At 47.5% G+C, this 27,673-nt stretch overlaps 3 long non-coding RNA genes across 3 annotated transcripts; 1 reads left to right on the forward strand and 2 right to left on the reverse strand.

The window, feature by feature from the left end:
• Window positions 1-10,068: 10,068 nt before the first annotated feature.
• Window positions 10,069-21,838, reverse strand: LOC131494929 (uncharacterized). Its single transcript, XR_009253656.1, has 4 exons — window positions 20,773-21,838; window positions 12,894-12,992; window positions 12,701-12,802; window positions 10,069-10,727 (listed from the first exon to the last, which is right to left on the reverse strand). It is a non-coding gene; the product is annotated as an uncharacterized LOC131494929 (long non-coding RNA).
• LOC131494930 (uncharacterized) lies at window positions 21,204-22,634 on the forward strand. Its single transcript, XR_009253657.1, has 2 exons — window positions 21,204-21,276; window positions 21,781-22,634. It is a non-coding gene; the product is annotated as an uncharacterized LOC131494930 (long non-coding RNA).
• A 378-nt stretch (window positions 22,635-23,012) lies between these two features.
• On the reverse strand, window positions 23,013-24,609 carry LOC131494928 (uncharacterized). The gene is made up of 2 exons (XR_009253655.1): window positions 23,631-24,609; window positions 23,013-23,156 (listed from the first exon to the last, which is right to left on the reverse strand). It is a non-coding gene; the product is annotated as an uncharacterized LOC131494928 (long non-coding RNA).
• Window positions 24,610-27,673: the final 3,064 nt, after the last annotated feature.

Consider the following 27,673-nt stretch of genomic DNA (forward strand, 5'->3'; position numbering starts at 1 on the left):
CATTCAGTAAGACACTGCATGACTGGAAATACGTTATGGATGGGTTCATTTCCTGCCCTAGGAGAAGGGCTCTTGCACGGAGTTCTGGGCTTTCTAGGCCCTCTTAAATAATTCAGACTCTTTCCCGCTTTGCAAAAAGCGAAGACCTGAGACCTTGGAGCTGGCTGTTTGCTCATGCGTTTGATAATTCACAAATCCATGAGAACAAGAAGAAATGAAGTCGAAATATCAAATAGCCTCTCTCTTCTCCCAGTATCTAAGCAGAACCCTTTTTGAGAAGCCAAGAGAAGTCAAATTTCTTTGCATGACCAAAGACCAGGAGGTGGGGAGAGTGGAAGGAATTTGGAGTTGCTGCTCTGAAGAAGGAAATCCTAAGGAGGACATTGGAAATCTTGCTGTGTGCTTTATGGTACAAGTCCCCCCCCACTCTTCCCACTTCAGGGTTCTTGCCTAAAGCTTCCATCATTTTGTTTAAGGCTTTTGGAGGCGGTGTGGCTTTGCATACGACACTGCAGAGAGACTGAGCTTCATATGGTCTACCTTTAATTAATTTTTAATATTTCAAGCACTATGCTAGGGTCTAAGGCTAAAAGGTGACTAAGACCCCATTTCTGCCCTCACAATGGAGGCAAAGGGAGAGGAGGCACCTTGGACTTTCATAATGAACTATTTGGTTAATGTCCACTTTCCCTACCAGACTGTAAACTTTATGAGGGCAAGAACTCACATTTTTTCATTTCCTAATACATGAAGGATAATAGATTCTTTTTTTAATTTTTTTATTCTTTGAATGTTTATTTTTGAGAGAGAGAGAGTCCAAAGCAGGCTCCAGGCTCCAAGCTGTCAGCACAGAGCCCGACGCAGGGCTCAAACCCACCAACTCTGAGATCATGATCTGAGCTGAAGTCGGCACCCAACCGACTGAGCCACCCAAGCGCCCCCGGAAGGATAATAGATTCTTAACAGTAGTTGTTAAATGTGTGACTGTTGTATCAGATTTTTAGGGCTGCTGTAACAAAATACCACAAACTGGGTGGTTCACAACAATAGAAATGCATTCTTTCACAATTCGGGAGGCTAGAAGTCCAAAGTCAAGTAGTCAGTAGGGTTGGTTCCTTCTTGGGGACTCAGAGAAAGATTCTGCTCATGTCTCTACTCCTGGCTGACTTTATCTTAACCTATGTCTGCAAAGACCCTATTTTTTTGTTTGTTTGTTTGTTTGTTTTTTTTTTTTAAATTTTTTTTCAACGTTTTTTATTTATTTTTGGGACAGAGAGAGACAGAGCATGAACGGGGGAGGGGCAGAGAGAGAGGGAGACACAGAATCGGAAACAGGCTCCAGGCTCCGAGCCGTCGGCCCAGAGCCCGACGCGGGGCTCGAACTCACGGACCGCGAGATCGTGACCTGGCTGAAGTCGGACGCTTAACCGACTGCGCCACCCAGGGGCCCCTGTTTGTTTAAATTAGAGCAAGAATTACTAACACACTCCACTCATTGGGCCAGAGACCCTTATGGTATTAACAAAAGACTTGCACACCACCTACACTTCTGTGGAAAGACCTTATTTTTAAATAAGATCACTTTCATGGGCACCAGGGGTTAGGACATTAACATATTTTTTTTTTTTTTGGTGGGGGTGGGGAGGGGGACAGAGTTCAACCTTCAACAACAAGTGGTGAATAACATGAGTGCGTTTTTGAGATAAATACTTTGGTGAACCATATCCCAACCCAGTTTGGACAGGATGATCTCCAGCACCCATATGTATATCCATTGAGAAGTGGACAGGTGCTGGACCGGGAGAGGCCTAGGGTGTGCCCCACATGGCTCTTGTGTCTTCTCTTTTGATCCTGCTTCTCACTCGGACTCCTGACCAGCCCCCACCCACTCTCTCTCCTTGCCCATCTTCTGTCTGCTTGCCTCCCTCTTCTGTTATCCCTAGATGCTCCCCCGGCATGACCTTTCTTGTATCTGTTTCTACTTCAACTCCTCCTTTGGTAATGTCACCTCAGAGGAGGGTAAAGAGGGCAAGGAGATTCACTCTCTTCCCCCAACTAATGGGTTCCGTACAGATGGTTCCAGTGGCCAGAAGCAAATGCCACGGGGCCTGGGGACCTTGCTGTGGCCCATGCAGTCTGACTAGGAGACTACACTGAACATAATAGCTAATGTTTATCAAGCACGTACCGTATGCCAAATGTTGTGCTGACTGCTTTATGTCTGTCTTGATACGGCCCTTTGAGTCACAAGTCAAGTAATTTCCTCAAGGTTACCTAGCATATTAGACGTGGGTTGAGACTTTAACCTGGATTTGTTTGTCACTGACGTTTGACTGTTAACCTCAGGCTCCCAGGCAGCCCTGGGGTCCCACCTGGCCCCGGTGAGGGTGTGGCCTCCCTGGGAGTGTCTGGTTTCCTGCGAGGCCCCTGCAGCCACACAGAGAAACTGGGTCAACTGTGAAGGACAGCCAGAGGGAGGCGGGGCAGAGAGGGCGGCCACTGGGCCGCAGGTGGAAGTGAAACGTGTCACTTCTGGGCTGAGGTGAGACTCTGAGAACCAGAGATGCCTTGAGCACTCTTGCCCCCATCTGCCAGGGGAGGGAAGAACTTTGAGATGAAAGCGGTGTGGCAGGAGGGAGCTCTTGGTCTGGACAGTTATCCATCCGGGTGAGAGATAAATCTTGATGGTCTTAGGTCACGAAAATGTTGGTCCCTATTTTTTCCCTTACCTATAGGGTGCGCAGATGAAGGTCAGGGGTGTGTTAGCTCATACTTCAGTCAGTGTGATTATACCATCCCCTCTGTTGGAAGGTATTTGCATCTAAAGTCATTTGCAGGAATCCCAGAGAGCACTGGAATCTTCAGTGAAGGCCCCGGCACAGCCCAGCCTCCGAATCCACTTCTGGGCTGCCCATTCGGTGGCAGACCACTGTGCACGCCCAACAAGAAAGCCCTGTGCCAACCACCGGAGATCCGCGCATATGTCTCCATCCAGACCAGAGCGCTTACTCCTAACAGGATCACGGTTTTCAAACATTTTCCTCAGAAATAATTTCAGTCTTATAGAAGAAATGTTCCTGTCCACGGAACTTAGATCACCCTTGGGGGCAAAGGAAATGAAAGGCATGGCAAGCAGTGTCTGAATTGACTGAGTGCCCAAGAGGGACTTAAAAAAATAATCTAGAATTGACTAAATTATCATGAAATTAGCAAGACAAAACTTAACATCAGTGGAGCTGAGGAGCTCCAGAGAAGCTACATTTGATAATTGAGCAATAAAGGTGACTATGTCTTTGCATGCGTGGTGTAGCTAACACATTTCACATTTCTCCTCCTACGCACGGAGTGCTGGGCACAATTCTGCTCTCCCTCTGGGGCTTTTAGAATATCTTGACAAAGCCACTTTGGGACAGGATCCTGCCCAGCATCGGAGAAGGTGGCTGCTGACAAGGTGTCCGTTTGTTCATCCAACAAATATATTTATTGAGCACATTTTATGTGCCAGGCACCAGGCTTTCCAAGGTGCTGATAAGGTCCCTCCCTAAAAAGATAGCTCCCTCCCTACCCGAAAGTCCTCATATTGCTGAGCTACACTGTCTAAATACTTTGCTGAGTTCGCCACCAGGAAGGAAGGGTGCAGAGCAACCCAAAGGCAAAGGTTTGAGAGTCAGGCTACCTGGCCCCAAATGTCAGCTAGGTTTGTGAGTTTGGGCAAATCAGGAACTCTCAGGGTTTTCGTTTCCTAGTTTGTAAGACCAAGATGATAATAACCCCTATTTCCTTGCAAGGCTGTTTCAAGGATTAAATGCGATCATCTATTTAAGTTCCAGGGTATGTGAGCTCCAAGTCTATGATGTTCTGAGCGACTCAGTAAATTGTAGCTCTTGTAGCTGGTAGAAATGGAGGTCAATGAGATGAAGGAGGGAAAGATTCCGCAAGAACAGAATTGCATGGAGAAACCGGGCAGTGTGCTTGGGCAGCCAGCCCTCAGGCTGAAGACAAATAGCTCGGGAGGTGACGGGTGGGAGTAGGGGCAGAAGGGTCACGGGAAGGGAGACAGATAATGCACACTGGCCTTGCCCCCCTTGACATACTGTCCTGGTGGGAAGCCTGGTCACCGGGAGCCCACACCACACTTAGTACGCATTTGCTGGGCTGTTAGCATGGACTTCTGGTACCATCTTTCCAGGGATGGACCCTTCCCCACCCAGAGGCCACCCTCCTCCTGGGTTCCCTACCCTCCCAACCCCCAACCCCCCCTCCAGCTCCATCCAGCTCCACACTAGGACTCGTCCAGAACAAAGTGCTAAAGGGGCAGCTTCTGTGGCACTTTCGAGGGTGAAAGCCACCAAAACAATCGACAATGTCCCAATTCTTCTCTGTACCTTTTAAGAAAATCACCATTTTATTCCTTGGGGTTTTACAAGGTTGCGCTCTCATTATTTTCTGTTTGGAGTAGTAAATGGACGTAGAACCGCACAGCAGAGGAAACAAACCGAAGCGATTGCACAGTGCCTGGCCACTGAGGAACGTGAAATCTAACAGCGTGAGTGACACAAATAATCCAGTACAAAATGGGGACAAGGTGACTCGTGGCTTTTCCCGCTGAAATCCTTTGTAGAAACAGGTGGGCTTTCAGGAGGAGCGAAATGCAGGTGAAGCAAGAAAACACTAATTGGCACGTGTTCTAAATGAAGGCGGACAGTGGGGGGGAAGATGCAAAGTTAAGATTTCGTGATAGAGAAAATCGAAGGCGGAGCGTCTTCTGGGTTTGGGTGGAAGGAGCCAAGGAGACAAAATAAGATAAAATATGGAGGCAAGGAGCAGTGGGAGGTTTTGGTTTTCAGACAAAGACACCTGATCTTGACACAGGTTCAGAGATACTGTGTGTCGGGGAGAGAGCGAGGTATGAGAGCCGGTTGTGCAACTCAGCCAGAAATAGCTGGCCCAGAAAGCAGAGCCCAAGCCCAGGACGTGCGTGTGGTGTCGAGGATGACAACGCGATGATGCTATCGGGAAGGCCTGCTTCCTTCCCAAGAGGACAGCTTGTACCCTGGGGGCCGGGAGGACGTCCAGGGTGGCAAAACAGGTGGGGGTGCTGAGTCCTGTGTTACAGCATTTCTGCCTCGTGGTCTTCATCATTAAGCGCCTAACGGGCGATTTTCTCAGGCAAAGAGTAAACCCGAAGAGGATGGAACCAGCTTGGTGACGGGCTGTGGCTCCTCTAGGGTCTTGAGACCTTGTCTTCCATAACCCCTCCGTGGGGTCAGGATCTCCTTCTGAAGCGACTTCCTGTCACCCCGTGTGGGTAATTCGTGTGATACAGTCCAGCAGTAAAATGGTGCTGGCCGAAGGGCTGATGGCTATCGACAGGAGACGTCAATCACCAATTAGGTCTTGAGGGATTGAGGGACAGATGGCAGGCCTCCCGCCTCTAAAGAAAAGCGGGACATGAGTGAAGGCAGCCAGAGGGTTGCTCCCTTTTGTGCGTAAGCCCCTCCGCCGTTTACGAGTCCGTCATGTGACATGGGAAGGCGAGACCACAGAGGAAGGGCTGAGAATGAGTGAAAAGCTATTTATTTCTCGTTAAAATGTCTCTAAAGCCTCTTCTATTCTTAAGGAAAATTGCGGTGCAAGAAGTTTGCAGGCCCAGACGGGAAAACCCAAAAGGATGTATCCGTTAGTTATTGTCTAAAAATGCTAGCCCACAAAGTTCCCCCAAACTCAAGAACTTAAAACAACAGTCCTTTACTAGTTCTTACGAGTGTGAGGGCCTGAGCTCCCGTTGGAAATGGTTCTGGCTCTGGTGTCCTTGAGCCTCCTTCTGGGCCAGCCCTGGCTTGTCCTTCTCATGACAATGGCAGGAGTGCAAGAGAGCAAGGCAGTCACAGAATCTTTGCTTGCTCTGTGTGGGCTAACAATCCATGGCCCAGAGCAAGTCACAGGGCCAAGCCCGGTGTGGAGAGTGGGGAAGTATCCACGCCCCCAGTGGGGCGTGTATCAGAAGAATCATCCAGAACCACACGTGGGTCGTGCCGTTGCTGTGTGTCTCTGAGCAACAGAATGAGCTCCTGTCTTCTCTCCTTTATATGGGAACTTGGGTTTGACCAAGTGAGAGCTTCCTGAGGCACACCTCAGAGAGGGGAGGACGAGTGGATGGCTGGGGGAGGAGCCTGGGAGAGAACCAAGAGCAGAGAGGGCTTCCCAGAACGGGGAGCCTGTCTTACAGATCTCTTTACTGGGTGAGGAGGGAAACCCGAGAGGGATTTCTTCTGGAAACCCGAGAGGGGTGAGTGTGGGTCCATCCTTCCTCACTCCCCCTGCCTCCAGGCACTTGTGGAACTCCTGGGGGAGCTGTCCTCAGTCCAGCCAACATCTGGAACATTCTAAGAGTTTCTGGTTGAAAACCTCAGGTGGGGGTGAAGATAAAAAGCGAGAGAGAGAGAGCAGCTCAGGTGAGACCACTCAGCTGTGGTGTCACTTCTGCCTCCAGTGGGTTCTGTGCCCCTGCTTAATGCTCAAGCGAGGAGCTCCCTCAGGCTGCTGAAAGAGAGCTGTATTTTCTGCTATACATCAGGGCTGGGCCGACCTTGACACATGAACCAGGTCATGGAACAAATGACCTGAGTTGAAGCTCAGGAGTGAACAACACCCCCCTGCAAATAACCTCTGTCTGAGAGACGTGGGGTCCCTGAGATGGAGAAGCAGTCCCTTCACTGCTCCTCGGGCTGGGTCAGCTCTGCAAGGTCTTCTCTATCATTCCCAAGTTCAAGGGGAAAGTTTGGAGCCCCAGTCCACAGCTCCAGGCCTCAAAAACCAGCAATGCTTTACTTGGAGCCTGAGAAACCGGGAATGACCTTTCAACATTTGCGACACCAAGAATCATTGGTTAAGAAGTTTTGTCAGTTGTCTAACAGTTGCTCTCTCTTAGGACGTTTAGGGAGCTTGCACATCACGCGGCGGCCAGCGTCAGGTATAACTTTGAGTGCGACTTTATTTTCCTGGCGGTTGTTCCAGTTGTATTCCTGAGTTGGTTCCTGAGGGAAAACCCATCTGGTGGTTGGATAAAAGAACCAGAGAACTTGAGAAAAAGAGAGAAAAATCCAGGAGGTCCCCAAACTCAAGATACATTGCATAAAGATATGATACATACACAACTTTCCCTGAGTTTCCAGATGTTCTGGCCGGTAGATATAGTCCACTTTTGCAGACAAATCATTGGACCCTAGTGCTTTAGGTTCAGAGATACTTCATCGGAAAGGGAGTCTAGAAGTTGAAGGAAAGCATTCAGCATATCATTTGAACATGTATCTTAAGTTCGTTTATCGTTGTCTGACTTTGCGAATAATATCTTGGCATTTGTTTATTTTAAAGGTTGAAAGTACAGATGCGAATTGCATTAAGCAAAAATAAAGCCCCTGGACTTCTTGGTCTTCGGTGTTTTCTTTTGAAGGGAAGGCTGCAGCTTTCGGTTTTCTACCTTGACCTCGATAAGATTGTGGCGTGGAGGAGGGGGAGGGTCTGAAATTCCTCTGTGGCTAAAGCTGTCCCGTTCCCTAGAGCTCAAAAGTCACAGTGTCTTCATCATTTCCTTCTATTGTTTGCTGTTGCCAGTCTGAAGTTCTAGGTTTTTTTGTTTTACTCTTTTTAAAAGTTGTAAGAGTAATTTGAAGATACCTCCACCTCGCAGAGAGCTTGCCCGTGTTTTGAAGCTGATCTTGAAGACATATTGGTACAGTGGCTCTGGCCTCCTTGTGGCAGGTCCCCCGATGCCCGACCTGTCTCCCCGTCGCCAAGAGCCGGTCCGTGTTGTCAGGGGACGGCCAGAGTTCAGAAAAGGGAAAAAAGGAAGGTCTGGTTAGGGTACTCTATGAGCACAGGGCCACAGGTATGTGCCCGGGGTGACACGGTACCATTTCTCTTAGGCACAGGAAACCTTCCATGGACTTGGTGAAATCATCAAGACGAAGCAGATGCCCCAGCCATGGTGATAAATTACATCTCAAAGAGAGTAAAGTGCCCCCCTCAGATTCTTTTTCTTCTTTTAAAATTATTGTGGTTTTTAAAAAATTTTTTATCTATTTTTTATTTATTTTTGAGACAGAGAGAGACAGAGCGTGAACGGGGGAGGGGCAGAGAGAGAGGGAGACACAGAATCGGAAGCAGGCTCCAGGCTCCGAGCCGTCAGCCCAGAGCCCGACGCGGGGCTCGAACTCGCGGACCGAGAGATCGTGACCTGAGCTGAAGTCGGACGCTTAACCGACTGAGCCACCAGGGCGCCCCTGTTTTTGTTTTTTTTTTTCAATGTTACCCTTACGTATAAACTGGTTTCACTGGATACCAACAAGGCAACTTATTTCTTGGAACAGATTTCAACTCAATGGCACTCGCGGGTGCACCTGATGAATGCTTTTTTTTTTTTTTTTTTTTTTTTTAATGTTTATTTATGTTTGAGAGAGAAAGAGCACGCTCACAAGTGTGCACAAGCAGGGGAGGGGCGGAGAGAGAGAGGGAGACAGAGGATCCCAAGCGGGCTCTGTGCTGACGGCAGAAAACCTGATGCAGGGCTCAAAGCCACAAACCGTGAGGTCATGGCCTGAACTGAAGTCGGATGCTTGATTGACTGAGCCACCCAGGCGCCCGCCCCCCCACGAATTCTTTTCAGGGGAAGGTGACATTGTCTAGACACAGTCACCAGGGACTTTTTTTTTTTTTTTTTTTTTTGTACCGCTCCTCCCTCTCGGTGACTTCCCTCCTCATGGCCACCTCCACCCCTGCCCCGTCCCGCACAGCACACAACACACCCACACGCAGCTGGAGCTCCCGTAGTGGCAAAACTTGTATTGAGGACATTGGTGTCTCAGGACCTTAAGTACCATTTCTAAGGCTCTTTAGGAGACGGTGAACAGAGCAGAGGAGAACGGAAGAGTTTGGTTCCCACCTACCGGGGAAGGCCAAAGAACAACCAGAGGAAATGAGGTCTTTTGGAACTCCAAAATGGGACTCGGGAACAATGCAGCCTTCTGGAAACCGTGGAGTGTTAAGGGAAGTGATTCCCTGTTACAGGAAGAGTGAGTGGGGCAGCGTGTGTGTCGTGGCACCTCTGGCTGGGCTCTCAGCTGCAGAGGAGCAGCGGCTGGGGAAACCAGAGGAGACTTCATTTGGCAAGACTTGGGCTTGGCCTGGAAGAAGACACAGAAGCCTGTCTCCGAGTTGTTGTCTGTATTCAAACATAAGCATTCAAATAGACCAAATAGTTGAATATGACTTGGCTTTTCAATTCTAAGAAGATGAATTAGAAAGTCCTTCCCTTCCCTTCTCTCCCCTCCCCTCCCCTCCCCTGTACTTCCCTTCCCTTCCCTTCCAGAGAGCTGTAGAACTCACTGGTTAACGATGTGGAATCCCGCTTGTGCCTCTGCTCCCTTACTCCCTCGCCACGTGCTCTTAAGCACGGTACTGGGTTCTCCCTGCCCCAGTTAGTTTTTCTGTCAAATGTGACAATGATAATCATGTGTGATTCCTCTTTCAGAAATAAATACAAGAGAAAATTCGACCTTTCTTATTTAAGATTTCCCCCAAACTTGATTATTTGAAAATAGTTGTTGTTAAATCCTCTCACTAGAAAACGGGATCGAAGCGGTTTCAGGAAATAACCCTACCAGAATCTAGGACATGAATGTTAGCTTCCTTAGCACACTTTCGAACAATGTCTTTTATCACGGACTCCCTTCTCTTTACCCACCTGTCCGTACTTGTGTGCGTCCTGCTGTTCTGCCAGCCATCCAGTCAGCGTGTATTTCTAAATACTGCCATGTGTCGTATGTGGTCTGTGGTCAGTATGTAGTGCGTCACACGCGGGGCTATACGGAGAGCCTCCCCGGTCGGACAAGGGAAGAGAGGAAACCTCCACCCAAATCAGCCAGAATACAAAACTTTCATTCAGTATGTGACCAAGATTCTCACTACTTATACATTAACGTTTACATAGAATACACTCTGTTTTCCCACAATACCCAAAGCATCCACGAGTGTAGTAATAAACACTTAACACTTTTTGATGTGTTTTTTAATTTTAGTTTTTAAAACTATGGTAAAATACACATAACGCAAAATTTAACCATCTCAACCATTTTTAAGTGTGATGTTCAGTGGCATTAAACACATTCACATTATGGTGCAACCATCACCATCATCCGTCTCCAGAACTTTCTCGTCTTCCCAAACTGAAACTCAAACACCGAATCCCCATTCTTCTCTCCCCCTCGCTGTCTCTATGAATATAAGCGCCTCACATTAAGTGGAATAGGACGATATTTGTCCTATTTGGTCCATCCAAATGTGCTCAAGGTTATCCAAGGACATGTCACATGGTCTTTCCCTTTCAGGTTGATGATATTCCATTGTTTGTATAACCATAATTTTATCCATTCATCTGTCAGTGGTGTTCACTGGTGGGTCGACACTGGTGGGCCACTTCCACCTTTTGGCTATTGTAAATAATGCTGCCATAAACAGGAGTATATAGATATAGATGTAGATGTAGCTATACATTTAATACTTTGGTAATAGTAATTCAAAAGCAAACCAATTGCTTAATGGCCAGTAACAGGGAACAAAATTACAATTTCATAAACGGAACTCATTGACTCCTTCAATAAACATCCACTATCTTCTGAGTGCCAGGTGTCCAGGGTGAACCCACAGGCTGTCACAGAGTTTCCAGTCACCTGGGGAGGGAGATATTAAGCAACCGAACATACCGATCAGCATATAATCATTCAGTGCGATCAGTGCTGTGAAGGGGAAGAGGAGGATGCACTGAGAAAGCATCGATTGGGCGACCTGACTCGGGCAGGGTGGTCAGAGAAGGGCTTTCTGACAAGGTGACATTTCCCTGAGGCCTGAGAATGAGAGGCCAGGCTGGTGTGGAGTGGGGGGCGGGGAGAGAAACTTCTGGGTGAGGACACAGCACAAACAAGTTCTGGGCCAAACTCCGGAACTGTTTTTCCAATGCCCCTTCTTCAGATCGGTTCTGACCGTGTTTCTAGCTGCTCAGTGTGACCTGAGTTCCTAACATTCCAGCAGTTCAGAGTTTTAGTTTATGAGCCGAGCATAAATCCACCTGCTGTGGACATGCTTTGTGACTGGAATTGCAGCTTCTTGGGGGTGGTGAGAAGCATGAGTATCCTTCTTCTCCAGGCTGTACTTAACCCAGCCTCATCTTAGGACTTGGGGCCTTGAGGAATCCGTAACAAGGATCCTTGCTGGTGCTTCCCAAACAGGAGGCGATGGTAAGTAGGGTGAGGGTCTCGGAACTGTCTGGGAAGGGGAGTGCTGTCTCAATATGAAGGACGACTCATATAGAGCACTTTCTGGATAAAAAATGCCTTGAAAGCCTAGACACTTCCTCTTTTTCATTTTATACCTTTTTGATGCCTACGGGAATAATTCTCAAGCCAGGAGACTTTATGCTGCAGAATGGATTGCTAAGGAAGAAGTTCTGGACTTCTGTATAGTCAATCAGAATGGTGACCAGTGGGAATGAAAAATGGCAGTTGTAGGGGCGCTTGGGTGGCTCGGTCGATTAAGCGACTGACTTTTGATTTCAGCTCAGGTCATGACCTCACAGTTGGTGGGTTCGAGCCCCGTATCAGGCTCTGCGCTGACAGTGTGGAGCCTGCTTGGGATTCTCTCCCTCTGCCCCTCCCCTGCTCATGCTCTGACTCTCTCTGTCTCTCAATAATAAATAAACGTTAAAAAATATTACAAATTAATAAAACTCCACAAAAACAATATGTATTCTTCCTTTAAGAGATGCAACCTAGTATTTTCTCCTTAATGCTATTCTCTTTAATTATGTTCTATTTAATTTTTAAAATGCCAGTCAAAACCTACTGAAGTGTTGTCATGATTCCCAACAGGGTTAAGACAGTGTGCAACAAGATCTTTGAGCCTTCTGTGGTTCATTACTTGTTCAGTATGTACAAGTTTATCTCAACAGGCTTTGAGCTCCCTTAGTACAGTATGGTGGTTTTTTTTTTTTTTTTCTTTTTCTTCAGGGCTCAGTACATGGTATGTGTTTCCCTGGGAAAAATGTTTGAATTAGGTGACACTCTCTTGAGTTTTGAACCTCTTGCCATTCCCAGGTTGGCTTGAATCATAGGAGGAAAGAAACTTGTTTGGATAGGTGAATTAAGAGTTTTGGGGAATTTGCCTTCCTCTGATCCAAATTACAACTAGTTGGAATATCTTTTTTTGCTTTGATCTCTCTTGTGTTCATTTGATCATAAACAGCTTTAGGGAGACAGGTTGAGCCTTGAATACTTCTGTTAGTATGAGTTTCCCCACCCACAAAATAAGGAAACCTCTCTTATAAGATTTTGAGGATTAAGTCAAATAATATAGGGAAAGTACTTTAGTAATTACTCAATATTAACCTTTCTAACTATTGTCATTTGGACTTTCAAATATGTTAGCTGTTAAGAAACCACAACATTCTCTATCTACATATTTGGTTCTTTTAGCCTATGTGGTTAAGAGAAAGTAATCAAAAGAAGTTGGAAGGGAAAAGTTCCAGAAGGCTGTGGGCTGTATCTTTTTCACCCCTACATCTCCAACATCTAGCACCCATCGTAAGTTATCCAGTAGTTGATAAATAATGACATCATAAGAGAATGAGGACGAAGAAGAGAACAGAAACCTGAGGTCCCAGTTGAAACTCATGATCAGTTGCCCAAGTTCCAAACTGGAGCCAGTTCTGAGACGCCCAGTGATTGAAGATCAAGTCTCTTAAGAATGGATTCTGCAGCACAGAGGCAAATATATAAAGTAGTGATTTCTCAGTACTTCCTTAAAGGAACGTAAAGCAATTTACTGTCAGGAATAGGTTATACCCAGCTTGATCACAGGCTGTTGGTTACAGGTCTGAGTTAGTGTTGATTCCTGCCTTTATGGGACTGATAGCTCTGGTCCATCTCATGATGCATTCTTTTCTATAAGGAAAGAGGAAGGGTAGCAGTTAGCCTTCAAATGGGAGGGACAACAGTATACAATCATGATCTAGTCTGAAGGATATATTGATTCTCTTGCACTCTGTCATAATATAGTCTGAAAGATCTGGATCGGCCGAACATCCTGAAGAATATTGATCCACTATGACAAGTACTTTGAATATCTCGGAAAGATAAATTCTCCAGAGGGTAAGAGCTAAACCCTACAGAGATTCAGGGACCCACATTCATAGGGACCCACCTATTGAAGGTGATAGGTGTCCAGTGGGTTGGGGTGTGCCAGGATAGGCTCTCCAAAGTAAGAAACAGGTAACTTGTTCTTAATAAGGACAAAGTAAGGGAAAAGTGGGTGCCTTGAACCCACTGCTACTAAGAAAGAAGCAAGACCATTGTTAAACCTTTTGTTTTTTTTGTTTTTTAATTTTTTAAAGCTTATTTATTTACTTATTTGTTTCGAGAGAGGGAGAGAGACAGTGGAAGTGGAGCAGAGGGAGAGGGAGAGAGAGAGAGAATCCCAAGCAGGCTCTGCACTGTCAGCACAGAGCCCGATGCGGGGCTTGATCCCATGAACTGTGAGATCATGACCCGAGCTGAAACCAAGAGTCAGACACTCAACCTACTGAGCCACCCAGGCACCCCGACCATTTGGGTTTTGAGAGCAGTATATTATATACTTGAGAATATTTCTCTAACTAATTAAGTGACATGGAAGGTTGCTAGCTTTGCATTGGACCCAGAACAAGAAAAGTCCTTATAGTAAAAGCAGTCCCGCTGTTTGGAATATATGATCCAGGAGACTTCATGGTCATACAGGTATCTGGTTAGAAAGGGCTGCTGATCGGAGGCTTTTCCAAGCCCCCAAAAGAAAATTCCAGCACAGACTTCTAGGGTTCTGGAGCAATGCCTACTGCCTGTAGCAGAGTATCATACATCATTTGAAAAATATCTCTTGATTTGTTATTGGGTACTGGTAGAGAAAGAACATCTCAATATGGAGTAGATATCAATTTAGCACATGCCAAACTACCTAACGTGACCTGGGTTCTATCAGCCCAACCAAGATATAAGGTCAAACAGGCCCAGCAGCAAACCATTATAGAATGGAAGTGGTACATCCTTGGCTCGGCTTGAGCAAGTCATAGGACACAAATAAGTTGGTGGCCCAGATCTCCGTGTATTGTACGTGACCACACACCAAGACCTACTGTAGGAGAAGTGCTACACAAACAAACAAATAGGATGAGTCGGAAGCTGATGTCAGCCTCTGCCCTTGCAATGGGTTCATGAATGGAACAATTCTGAAGGCAGAGATGGAGACTATACATGAGCCCAACAGCATGGATTTGTTCTCACTGACGCGGATCTAGCTACTGCTGCTATTGAAAGTCAAATCTGAGTTCCTTGAGCAGACCAGAAAGGCATTGTGGTAAGGCTATTATATAAGTCCCCTCTTATCCTAGATAAAGCAGAGATTCATGCTCACTAAGACTGACACATACTCTGGATATGTATTTGTCTTTTCTGCCCACAAGATCTTGGCCAATACACTCTGCAAGGGCTCAAGCAGAGTCTGATTCACTGACATGGGATTGCCCACAGCATCTCTAGATCAAAGACTCATTTTATGGCAAAGGAGGTGAGGCAGGGGCACATGACCATGGGATCACTGATTCTACCCCATACCACACCATTCAGAAGTTGCCAACCTGATAGAACAGTGGGAGAGGCTTTCAATAAAGCTGCTGAGTCACCAGCTTGGAGGTGACACCCTGTGTGAGTTAAGGCACTATTTCAAGATCCAGGAGACTTTTTAGACTAATGCTATTTTACATGCTATATCCGTAAGAGGTAAAAGCACGGCACCAGGAAATAGACAGGCTTTGTTCATCATCATTTCCATCATCATCACTGACTTGAGAAATCTGAGATAGAATCCTATCTACACAATTTTAGATACCCTGACTTTTTAGAGGTGGCTGCTAACTCCAAGAAACACAGTAAGGGTCCTGGTAAAGCTATAGTTGCCTCTCTGGTCACATGGTCTCCTTATGACAATAGACAACTGGGCAAGGAAAAATGCACCGCACGAGGAGGAACAACTGATTCTGACCGTCATGAGGGACTGCTGGTACATGCAGAGAAGTGGGCACCACGTGTTTGGCATTTTGATGATCCCCTTGTGGTGACTCTTGGTGCTTTCAGGCTCAGTTTAAATCGCAATTGGGCAAGTAGAGGAAACATGGCCTGATTAAGACATGTTCAGAAGAACTTAGATCCTGCATGAAAATCAGCTAGAACCACAGAGTGCTACCCAAATGTGAGGGGAATCTACAATGGGTGCTACAGAAGGGCAACCGTGGTGATTAAGTATGGCCCTGGGACCAGCTGCAGCCATGGGGGCTATAGCTCATTCCAGTAACAATCCTCTTGTAAGTTTCCTTAGGAATTGTGACACAAATCCTGAAAAATCCATGCCTGGATGGAGTGCACTGCTGTGAGATGCAAGTGGAAGTGAATACTGAAAGGGGTGGACTGTAGTAGGTTCTGTGCTGTCGTGCTCAGATCCACTGTCCTGGGCCGAATGCCCCACTGTTGTAGGTCAGTGGCTCATGGGTATCAGTTGTCCCTTTCTCTAAAACATTTCCCTCCACTGATGGGGACAGCCTTGTCAAGAAAATTGTCACTGACTCCCAGGATGGGGGAGCCCACAGGCAATGGTTAACTGAAAAAGGGGGTATGAAAGGCAAGATCTTTTGCATCATGTGGGAGCGATAATTCTGCAGTTCTGTTTATGCTCTGGAGCTCCCTTCACCCCCTACCACAGATTAGGTCAAGGACAGACTGTCCTGAGATAACAGCCTTGCTCAACTCTACCCCAACCCCAGCCATCCTTCACCCCCTCCCTCACCAGTTTTTTTCTGTAAGGCACTTCCTCAATAAACCCCTGAAACTCTGATGAGGCTCTGATCTTCTCCCTCCATTGGCCCTTGGGCCTGGGGAGAAGACATTCTGCTCATTATCCCATCAACAAAAATAAGAATGTTGGTGAATGGAGCCACCAGAAAGCAGAATTTTTAGAAGTGAAGGGTACCATGGAGGGCAAAATTTACTCAGGATCACCTCTCATTTTTATGTTTTTTTTTTTTTAATCAATGCATAATGCATGCACAGAAAAGCACTCTGAAATATATGGCTAGCTGAATTTTTACAAGAATATTGCAGAAGAGGAAGAGAAAGGGTATGGGTGTCATATACTCTCCTATAACCCGGGCCCGGAAACAACCATCAATTTCTATTGTTGTTTCACGTGCTAGGGCTTATCACATCGCCCACCTACAAGAGGAAGGGAAAACTGGATGTGGGTAAGATTAGGAATTTCTATAGTAATAAACACAAATTTGGCAGTCATTTTTTTCCTCCCACTGAGCTTTCTTGTATGTGTCAATTTCTCTCTTTTCCCCAGTTTTGGTGGCCACCCCAAACCATGTCAGCCCAATATACAGAAAGGAAAGATTTTGTCTTCCGTATAAATTCTGAAGCACCTGATTGATTTGATTTGGGCTAAATACCGCTAAATGATAGTAGAGTCACCTTGACTCAATTTGAGGGTCAATTTGAAACAAAATGGTAGCTAACCAACATTCAGTTAGGCATGTCTTCTGCAATTTTTAACAACTTGCAGTGAAATTTTGCATACGGATAGAGGCTACGAGAACACCTGATCACGCCAAGAGAGATGCACAATTTAGAGAACCACTGATGATACCAGGGGGAAAAAATGTGAAAAGAATCACAGATCCTTTGATATTAATGCACATTGTCATAATGACTGCCATTACTGGCTGTGGGGCCATATTCCATAATGAGCCTTTTTTGGGACTTCGCGTCGCATAGACGTGCCAGAGATACTGTGTCTATTAATGAATGTGTATTTCTAGCCTGGAACAATGGTAAAACTGTATTATTCTGTGAACAAAATCCTGCTGAATTCACAGCCAGGTGACACTGTGTGGGCACTAATGTATATGGAACTCTCTGTTGTAATAAGACTGCTATTCTCTTTAACACAATAATGCTGAATGTGCCCTGGACTTATCAGTAGGTGCTGCTTGCTAAGACTTAACTCCTTGTGGTCTGAGTGAAGCAGCTCCTTGCAGCCCTACCAGTGGTTTCTGACATCAGAAAGTCACATTCTTGTTTTTATTTTATTTTTTTCTGCTTCCACCCGCCCTTTCTTTCTTTCCTTGTGTGTTTTCATAACGACCCTCTTTGCATCCAAATTCTCCTTTTATGGAAACGTGATTTTGCCCGTTTGTCTGAGGACACAGCTGACTGACGTCTTTATTCAAGGAGTCTCGGGGAGATGCACCCTTGAACTTTGCCTGCGTCCCCCACCTACAAGAGCTCCATATGGCAGGATCATTTCTCCCCAAAGAACACATTCTCTCAGCAGTAGTGACTGCTCTGTGCTGTAAAGGGACCTTAAACGTCACCGAACAGACTTGGACACAGTATGCTGGTCCAACAGAGGGCCATGGGAGGCCAGAGAGAACCCTGCTTCTTGTTGGCCTGATCACACATGGCACCCCAGGTCACACGTGCACAGGAATTGGAGGCTTTCCCTGCACGAGGGGAGAAGGCCAACCTGGGCTTATTTGACTCTTCTCCATTATCTGCCTGCAGACGATCCACTTTAGTGATTATGTGGGGGAAGCAGCGGCCTTGGGCCGTCTGGCCTTTGCCCTGTCCTTGGTTCCCTCCCTGGCCCTTGGTGCCTGTGCTCGGCCTGCCGCCCGCCAGTTGCAGGGAGAGAATCGGGAAGGAGCATCCACCGCATCCCTGGGCAGCTATTTCTGTCAACTGAAAAGGCCATTTAAGCAAAACACTTAATTACCTTTCCTCCTCCTTGCAACCCCTGGGAAAGTATGAGCCAGTCAGATAATGAGCTTAGAGAGCACAGCAGCTTGGCGAGGGCCGAGATTTTCATCATGCAGAGGAGTGACCTCACCCGATCCCATCACGAAATGGGGAATGGAGGGAAGAGTACGAGGGTGGTATAAACACCCTCCTCTGCGGTCAGCCGCACTCCTGCACTCACCACGCGGCAAATTCCTGGAGCATTAGCGAGCTTCTAGTTCCCAGGTAAAGCAACCAGGCCTGGCCTGGGCTCAGCCCATCCTCGGGGATGGAGACTGCTGGCAAGGGAGCCCTCGGCCGGCCATCCTCCCTGGGCACTGCCCTTGCCAGCTGACTCGATCCCCTGGGCCTCCTGGGCCTCAGGTTTCCCACTGGTAAAATGAGGGTACTGGACTTGGAAGGTCTCTAAGGTGCCTTTAAATTTTATCATGCTAAAAAAAAATTGCTTTGGGTGCTGGGGAGTCGGGAAGCTGGTGGCCTGCCTACAGCTGGGGGAGGCAGCGTGGTGCATTGTCGCCGGTGTGGACCAGGCCAGTGGCGGCGACCCTTATGGGGTCTCCAGACCAAGGGTTCTGCCTGAAGAGGTGCAGCCTGTCACAGGAAAGAAATGAGGAGCTGAGCCTTTAAGGTGAGAGAAGGCGCGGCCCTGCAGGGAGAGCCTGGCATCTTCCAAGAGCTCCCATCAGCCCTGACTGGAAAGGATGACAGATTGCCTGCCTCCATGGCCGGGTTTGCTGGACATTGTGTTCTGGCTCTTATCCACTTTGACCTCAGTGTGTCTCATGGTTTCTCCCCCCTCGTCTGCCCTGCCCCGGACCTGGCATGCTCCGTGTACCGGCCGAACAAAGGACTGAGGCCTCGCAGCTTCCTACTGGCTACCGCAGCCTCCGCCGCCCGGCCCTGTCTAGCCGTCCACTGGGCCCCGTCCCACGAGTGGAATGTCACAGCCCACCCACATCTTCCCTGCTCTCCAACCCTCCCACCTGCCCCCTGGGCTCTGGCCTCACCCTTCTTGGCCACATGCTGCCTTCTTGCCTCCACCCGGGCAGTGAGTCTGTGCTGCCTCCTGGTCTCCACGTACAGACTGTTGGCAAAGGAGACCCAGAGGGTGAGACCAGAGGGTGGCCCCGGTGGGGGCCAGACTGAAGGACTGAGAAAGTCACTCTGTTTCACTCACTCATCAAATTGTTGACGGCTTATCATACCAGCACTAGGTGGTGGGGACATAGCCCCGGGCACACAGACAAAATCACCTCCCCCAGCAGAGTCTAGTGCTGGGGAGACAGACAAGGACTAAAATAAATGAGCGAAAAAATTGAACCAACTAAATAAGTTAAAATATATTAAAAAAATAAGTGTGTTAGAATATAATCACTACAATGGAGACAAAACAAGGCAGTGAGCAAAGACAAGAAGTGCCAGTCAGGAAGGGGTTTGCGGTTCTAGAACGGGGTGGTCAGTGAAGGGTTCATGGAGAAGAGATATTTAATTAAAAATCTGATGGACATGAAGAAGGGAGCCGTATAGGTATCTGGGGAAAGAGGACTCCAGACAGAGGGAACGACAAGTGCAAAGGCCCTGAGGTATAATTGTGTTTGGTGAAAGAGAAGAATGGCAAGGAAGTTGATGAGGCTGGAACCGATGGAGTGGGGGGAAGGCCGTCAACTGTCAGGAAGGCAACGGGGAGGGGTCTGTGGGGAGGTAGGGCTTTGCAGGCCACTCTTAAGAGTTTTACTTTGGGTGAGCTGAGAGTCACTTCAGGGTCTTACCTGGAGGAAGGTATTGTCTGGTTACGTTCACAGCCTCACTCTGACCGCTGAGCTGCGTGAACACTGCAGGAGCAACGGGACAAGGACAGGCACCCAACTGGGGGCAACTGTGATCATGTACGAATGGAGCGATTCATCGTTAAGGGCAAGGAGAAGGGGTCACAGAGCAGTTTGGGGGTGCCGACCAAGAGCTTAGTGCTGGAAGTGTTTCTTGGAGATGCCTGTTGGTCACCCTCGTGGGGGAGGGCTCCAAATGGAGTCTGGGGCTCGGGAGAGGACAGCAGTCGGATACAAATTTGGTGCCCACAGTGAATAGATGCCATATAAGGCCGCAGGCTTGAATGAGGTTACCACTGGAGTGCACACGGAAGGCAGCAGAGACAAAGAGGTCAGTCCTGAGTTTCAGGGCTGCAGCACGAGGAGACCAGGGAGATGAGGAAAGCCAGGAAAAGGCTGCGGAGAAAAGGCCCAGTGAAAAGGAAAACGAGGAGCATGGGGTGTGCTGGACATCAGACACAGCGTGTCAAGGGGGAAGGAGCGGTTATCCATGGCAACCAAGGCAAGGTGTGAAAACGACTAGTCATGGCAAAGTGGAGGCTAGTGTTGAGCCCCGTTTTCTGCAGAGAAAACCCTTCAATGTGCTTTGATGGCAGCTCCTGGCCCCTACCTTAGCCGCGGGGGTGGGCTTGTGGGCCCGGGCCTGGCTAATCAGTGATTGGTTCAGAGATGAGCATGTGACCTGGAGGGGGCCAGTGGGGCTTCTTTCCAGACGTTTTCTCCCCGAGCTGTCAGGATACATTGGCTCCCTTCCCTGTGTTGCTAAGTGTCGACCCCTCACAGATATCCTGCTTGTGGAGTGGATTCACTCTTTGTTTTTATTTTTTATTTAAAAAATTACTTTTTAACGTTTACTTATTATTTTGAGAGAGAGAGAGAGAGCGGGGGAGGGGCAGAGAGAGAGGGAGACACAGAATCCGAAGCAGGCTCCAGGCTCGGAGCCATCAGCACAGAGCCCCATGCAGGGCTCGAACTCACAGACCTGGAGCTCGTGACCTGAGCCGAAGTCGGACACTTACCCGACTGAGCCACCCAGGCGCCCCGGTGGATTCACTCTTTGTAAGGTGGAGAGAGGGAGAGGTCCCCAACAATAGCGTTTGAACCAGTTCCGGATGTAGCTCTGCCCAAGTCTGGCTACTCCTTTGGATTCCATTTCACTTCTTAGCCAATAAACTATTTTAAGCTGGTTTGAATCCGCCCTCTGTCTCTTGCCTCCAAAAGTGCTCTAACTAATCCGGGAAGACGTCCCCGAAGTGCGCCACTCACTGGTGGGGGAGAGTGTGAAGAGGGACACGTTGCTGACTCATCAGTCCAGCAAAGACTGACGAGACAGGGCTCGGAGCCACTGCTCGGAGACCCTGGCGGTCCATGCTGGACCGTCCTCTAAATGCAACCTTACTAAGCAACACCTGGACAGCTGTCTGAAATTGCCTGGAGGAGTTCAGCCTGGGCAGGACCAAACAGGGTCACCTCCCTACCTCCTCCGGTAGCAGCCTCTGACGCAGGCCTGAAATCTGGGGCAGGTAGGATTGCAGCGAGAGAAGCTGGGTAAGGGCGTCAGGTTCCACCCGTGACCTGAGAGGTGGCATCCTGTGGGGCTGCCAGGGCTCAGTACTGGGAGTGTCCCCTAGGAGATTATGAAAGCCTCCGAGGGGCGGGGGTGGGGGGAATGCTGTGGGCTTAGAGGGGACAGGGTCAGCATCTGGGGAATGCAGATGAAGTAATGGGAGACCAGGGCTCAGGAAGCAGTTGCTAAAACAAACTGAATAATTCTGCTGGCTGAGGTTTCTCTGGCCTCGAGCTCTTTTTAAAGGGCCAGCTGCACACAAATGGCAGCGTCTTAAAGACACCTGGAGCAGAGCACAGGTCCTCTTATGCTGGCTTTTGGCTCTGAAGGTCCAGTGTGCCACCTTCGGGTGTCTTCCCAGCGTACTGAGAGGGAAGCTATTTGTTTTCACACGTCTTCTGGGTCTGTGTGCAGGCAGGGTACTCAGATATCGTCTCATTGCTTTCCGGTCCTTCTGCAGGTGCATGAGTTTACCTGGGGAGAGCCCTGACCTTCACTTTCTGCATCCTGACAAAGAGAAATTATGCTTCAGTGACAATCCCCGGTTGCCTACGCGATGCAAACCGGTCAAGCGTTGAGAGCCCTGCAGTGGTTCTGCACCGAAGGGCATAAATCCTTTCGTCCCGAGTTGGCACCTCATCGCTTGCTTCTCTTTCAGGGATTTCCTCCATTCTTGGAGAAGACACACCTTTCACACCAACCCTTTCATCACCTAACTATGGTAGAGACCTCCTTCCAATCACATACCTCACCCCCGTCATGGATTCTGAAGGGTACCAATCAATAAACCTCCTAAGTGTAATGCCACACGTTGGAAAATGTGTAGTATTTGACAGAAGCCGAAATGAGACCGGCTTGTTGCTCAGATAATTACAGGTAGTGTTTACCGGACTAAACCCATTTGTGGGAAGGGTGAATTTAAATGTGTTTAAAGGAAAAAGTGTTTTAAACACTGTCAAGCACTTTAAACTGTCGCATTGTTGGGGCGCCTGGATGGCTCAGTCGTGGAGCATCTGAGTCTTGACTTGGGCTCAGGTCATGATCCCAGAGTCGTGGTGTGGGATTGGCCCTGTGCTGGGCTCCAACCTGAGCATGGGGCCTGCTTGAGATTCTCTCTCTCCCTCTCTGCTCGCCCTCTCCCCCTCCCACCTCAAAAAAAATGTCATATTGCACCCAAACAATTGATTCCGGGCACACATACCTCTTCTGTAGTCACAAAATCAAGCTTTTGAGGATTTCTGGCAGGCAATGGTTGTTTTGCCTACTTCTTATTTACAGCAACAAAACTAAATAAAAATCCTATCGTTCACTCTTTTTGGCTAATTACTTTGGTCTCTTCCCACAATCAGTCTGAAAACAAATGTTTCACTTTATGAGTTTACCCTTCAGTGAGGTCTGTTCTTGGTGCCACAACTGAATTCTGCTCTCTAAGTCATATAAAGAAAATGGTTTCCAAGGTCCCTCCACACTTCCTGGAGGTGGAACACAAACTGCAGGAAAGAAAAGTCCTGAAGGCTCAGAAGTAGGTAGGCCTGCCTCTCTGGAAGCCTCCTTTTCATTCTCCTGGGTCTGGTGCTTTGGGGTTCACATCACGCTCTCTGGGAAGGTGAGCAGAACCAAGGCTCTGGAAAATTGGCTGAGAGAGTGCTGGCTGCTCTCACAGGAAGATCCCCACATAGCAGCTTTACATACTCAAAGGTTCTATCTTGATCTGTAACGGTCCAAGGCTGATACTTGTGGCTGGACAGCTCTCCTCCTCGGTGTGATTCAAGTGCCTGGGCTCCTTCCATCTTGTGGCTCCCAAGGTGGTCCCCAGAGCTGACATATGCCAGCCAGCTGGGAAGAGAAAAGCACATGGAAAACTGCACATGGTTTTATGACCTGGGGTTGGTGCATATCAATTCTGCTCATTTTCCACTGACCAGAGCAGGACTGATGCTGGACCTCCTTGCAAGGGAGGCTGGGAAGTGTAGTTTAGCTGTGTGCCAGTGTTGCATATACATATAATAGTTTCTGCCTGCTGCAGCCGTAATCGAGAGGCTTTTTACTCTGGCAGTGGCCATGCTCTCACTCCAAAAGTATTTGGGAATACTCGTTGGGGCAGGCCCCAAGAGACTGAACAAAATCTGTTATTAAATTAATTTCCTTTATTTGCCAGTCAGTTTTGCTTTGCTATTTTTATTTCGTTGGCTTCTAGGCTGGAATTAAACATGTTAAACTCTCGGTCTACAATAACATCTCAAAAAACTACAAAAAGAAAAGAGTCTATAGCAAAAGAAGTAGACTTGACCTTGTTTTCTTGTGAATCACCTGAAAATGGAAGGCTCCACACCAGAACATGCTAGTGAGCTGAGGCAGACAGAATCAAGGTCTCTCCTTCCCTCTCCTTCGTCCTGCGAGACCTGGATGTCGTTTATCACCGAGTACCTGACTGTCATAATTTAGGACATTGGACCTTGGACAATAGGGTTCCAAAGCCACTGAGGAGTCAGCTCCCACAGTGGGGCCGATGTGGAAACAAATCTCCAGTGCACCGCAGAGTAGCTATGAAGTTACTGCAACGTCCTCAACCTTCCTGAGGCTTAATATCGTGTAGATTATTCTCCTCGGCTCCTTATTCTGTGAAAGTGGGGTTGATAATTCCTACCTCATGGGGGCATTTTAAGAGTTAAGTTAGCTGTTGAAGGAGAAATCACCTAGCGCAGTGCCTGACATCAATCACTCCCAGCTCCCTTCCTGCCTCTTTCCATGCAGGGAAAGGTAAGACACCAGGGCCTTTGTCAGAACAGAGGTGCCACTACGAGCGAGGCTCCCTCTCCCCGACCCCACTGACTTCACCGAGCTCCAGCAACAGTTCTTCTGTCCGTTCAGGCAGAAGTCAGAGGGGCTGAATGCGAGGAGGGAGTGGGAGCAGACAAGGGAGCCATTACCCCCACATGACTGCCTACTAAGAATTCTGGCTAAAGAAAAGGCTTTTCTGCAGTTTGTTTTTGCAAATCCTGCTCCAATGAACCCAAGAGGTAAGGCTTTCGGTCAACAGGAGAGCCCTGATCTCATTGTCCCCAAATTCAATATAGCTAACCTCTGGCGTTTTCTATGCTTTGTCTTTTCTCTCACACATTTCCTTGATTCATCAGTATCTACTCCAGTTGGCACTGTTTCCACTGATCAACTCAACTAACCCTCTCTCTCTCTCTCTCTCTCTCTCTCTCTCTCTCTCTCTCTCTCAGGCTATGCCTTAGTACATGTTGGAAGATGAAGATCACTTCCCCCAGGTCTCCTGAAATCTGCTCATTCTTATACAGGCTTATTTCTAACTTAGTTCCAGTATCCCACTTTGAGCCATTCAGAGCAAAAAGCAAAACAAACAAGCAAACAAACAAAAACCCCTTTGCAGTGGCAATACCTCTGCACAACTGTGCCCCAACAAGGATGATATTCTGGGGTAAATCGGCAAAAGCCTTGGTTGTTTCCGTAGTAATCCTAAAGCTCAACAGAAGAAATTTCTTGAAGTGGACGGATAAAATTCTTAGAATCATCCCGCCCAAGCCCTCTAGAATTCCTTTATGATGCGTTTATCTATTTCGGTCTTTCACCGAAGGAAGATTCCAGAGTATCGCCCCAATGAATGCGCAGTGCTGTCGGCAAGGAGCACGCCGCTGCAAAAGGGATTAGACTTGAAAATGCCTTCTGACGGGGTTTGGGACAGAAAGTCCCACTGATGCTACCTGAAGCTCGGGGGAAACGTCTTCAGCCAGTTTTCAGTGTGATGCAGATACGACAGCTTTTCTCCCTCTGTTGGAAAGGTCGGGGAAAGTGAAATGACCCAGCGGGCCAGGTCAGCATCGACCTAGCTAAAAACTTGGCCGGTGGACGTGAACTGAAGTGCCAGGAGGGCTTACGTGCAAGGTGTGGTCTGGCAGGCAGGGCTGAGGCTGGAGGGCAAAGTCCCTGGCCGTTGGTGCTGTGGATTGGTAGTGGGTGGGGATTTTAATGGGACGGTTCGGAATGGGGTGTGTTCGCTGTAAGGGATTAGGACCAGAGTTGGGAGCTTGGCTGGTGCTGGAGAAGCACGTGAGCCAGAAGCTGGGGCCACAGCTGCAGACGGTTCTCTTAAGCCTTACTTCTCAAGAGGAGTCTTCCTTTCATAGTCTCTCTTCCTCTCATCCAGATCTCCCAGAACTTAATGTCAAAGTAACACAAAGAAACTGTATGTGGAGGAGACTTCTGACTGACCACCAAATTCCATTTTTATAACTATCCTTAAAAATAAAAGAATTGGGGCGCCTGGGTGGCTCAGTCGGTTAAGCGTCCGACTTCAGCTCAGGTCATGATCTTGCGGTCCGTGAGTTCGAGCCCCGCGTCAGGCTCTGTGCTGACAGCTCGGAGCCTGGAGCCTGTTTCAGATTCTGTGTCTCCCTCTCTCTCTGACCCTCCCCCATTCATGCTCTGTCTCTCTCTGTCTCAAAAATAAATAAAAGTTAAAAAGATAAATAAATAAAAGGCATACACTTATTAAATTGTGGGAGAACTGACATACAATAAGTTGCATATGTATGTGTATGTTGCACATACAATAAGTTGCATAAGTGTACAAGTTATTACTTTTGACATATCTCTCCCCCATGAGAACATCATCACAGTCAGGATACAGACACCAAAAAGTTTCTCTGTACCACTTTGTAATTCCCCCATCTCTGCCTCTTCCTCTTCCCCAGATGACCATTGATCTTCTTTTTATTACAATAAGTTAGTTTGCATTTTCTAGAATTTTATATACATGGAATCATGCATGCTTTTTTTTTTTTTTTTTTGGTTTGCCTTTCTTCACTCAGTATAATTATTTTGAGACTCATCCATGCCACCTGTGTGTCTTTCAAGAGTCCATTCCTTTTTATTGCTGAGTTGTATGTCATCAGATGAATGTTATAAAATTTGTTTATCTGTCCAATTTTTGATGGGCATTTGGTGGTTCCCAGGTTTTGGATATTACAAATAAAGCTGCAATGAACATTTGTGTGTAAGTCTGAGTAGAGACATATGCTTTTGTTGTTGTTTGTTGTTATTATTATTAGGTACATATCTGGGGACAGAAAGACTGGGGCCCTAGGTAGGTATACATTTAATGTTGGAAGAACCTCACAAACTGTACCATTTTGGATTCCTATGCTAGCAATGTATGAGGGTTCTAGTTTTTCTGTGTCTTCACCAACAATTCATAAAGCCTATCTTTGTGACTTCAGCCCATCTAACAGATGTGCTGTATCCTGTATGTTCCTAATGACTCTTGATGTTCAACGTGTTTTTGTGTGCGCGCTTGCCATCTGTTTATATTATTTAGTGGCTGTTTCCGTCTTGCATTCATTGTTTTTGAGCTGTGAGTTTTCTAATTATTGAGTGTTGAGAGTTTATTTTTTATTATTTTTTTGAGTGTTTATTTCTTTTTGAGAGAGAAAGAGACAGAGCATGAGCAGGGGAAGGGCAGAGAGAGAGGGAGACGCGGAATCTGAAACAGGCTCCAGACTCTGAGCTGTCAGCACGGAGCCCGATGTGGCGCTCAAGCTCAGGAACTGTGAGACCGTGACCTGAGCCCAAGTAGGACGCTCAAGGGACTGAGCCACCCAGGCGCCCCTGAGAGTTCTTTACTTATTCTTATGCAAGACCTTTATCTGATATATTCTTGGAAAATATCATTGACTCATCTTTAATCCTCTTAACAATGAACGTGCAATCGTTCTATAGCCTCTCTTCTTGCTGGATACGGCCATGTGACTTGAGTTCTTGCTCATGGAACATGAGTAGAAGTGAAGCGTGCTACTTCTGCGTGTGCTTCTCTAGGCTCTTTTATGTTCTCAATCCATTGATCCAGCTCTGATCATGCTGGTGAGGACGGTGCCCTGGGGATTTCAGAAAGACCTGTGCAGCAGGCTCACTCCCCTTTGAAGCGTTGCATGGTAGAGAAAGAAACTTCTCTCTACGTTTAAGTCATTGAATTTGGGGGTTTCTTTGTTACCCCTTAGCAGCTTAACCTTACCCTAACAATATCCCAAGAAAGGTACACCTTCTCCCTTCCTTCCTACTTCGAGCACATTCCAACAGCAGTTCAGTTTGGCTGTCCGGAGGATGAATTCATTTTTCTAGACAAGAGAATGAAAATTCCTTGAGCAATAACTAAGGCACCATGTGATGCCTCTTGCCTAAAAAGAGGAATGAGATCCAGATCTTGCTCTTGAGAAACAGACGGCCCGATGAAAATCTTTTAGGTTCATGCCTACCCAGTCTGAAATTGTAGAGTTGGCTTTTCTGCAGGTTAGGGTCGGAATTTTGCTGAGCTTAGAAGAATCTACAGAAAC

The sequence above is a fragment of the Neofelis nebulosa genome, chromosome 14 (assembly GCF_028018385.1).
Source record: "Neofelis nebulosa isolate mNeoNeb1 chromosome 14, mNeoNeb1.pri, whole genome shotgun sequence".
In the NCBI taxonomy this organism is placed as follows: Eukaryota; Metazoa; Chordata; class Mammalia; order Carnivora; family Felidae; genus Neofelis; species Neofelis nebulosa.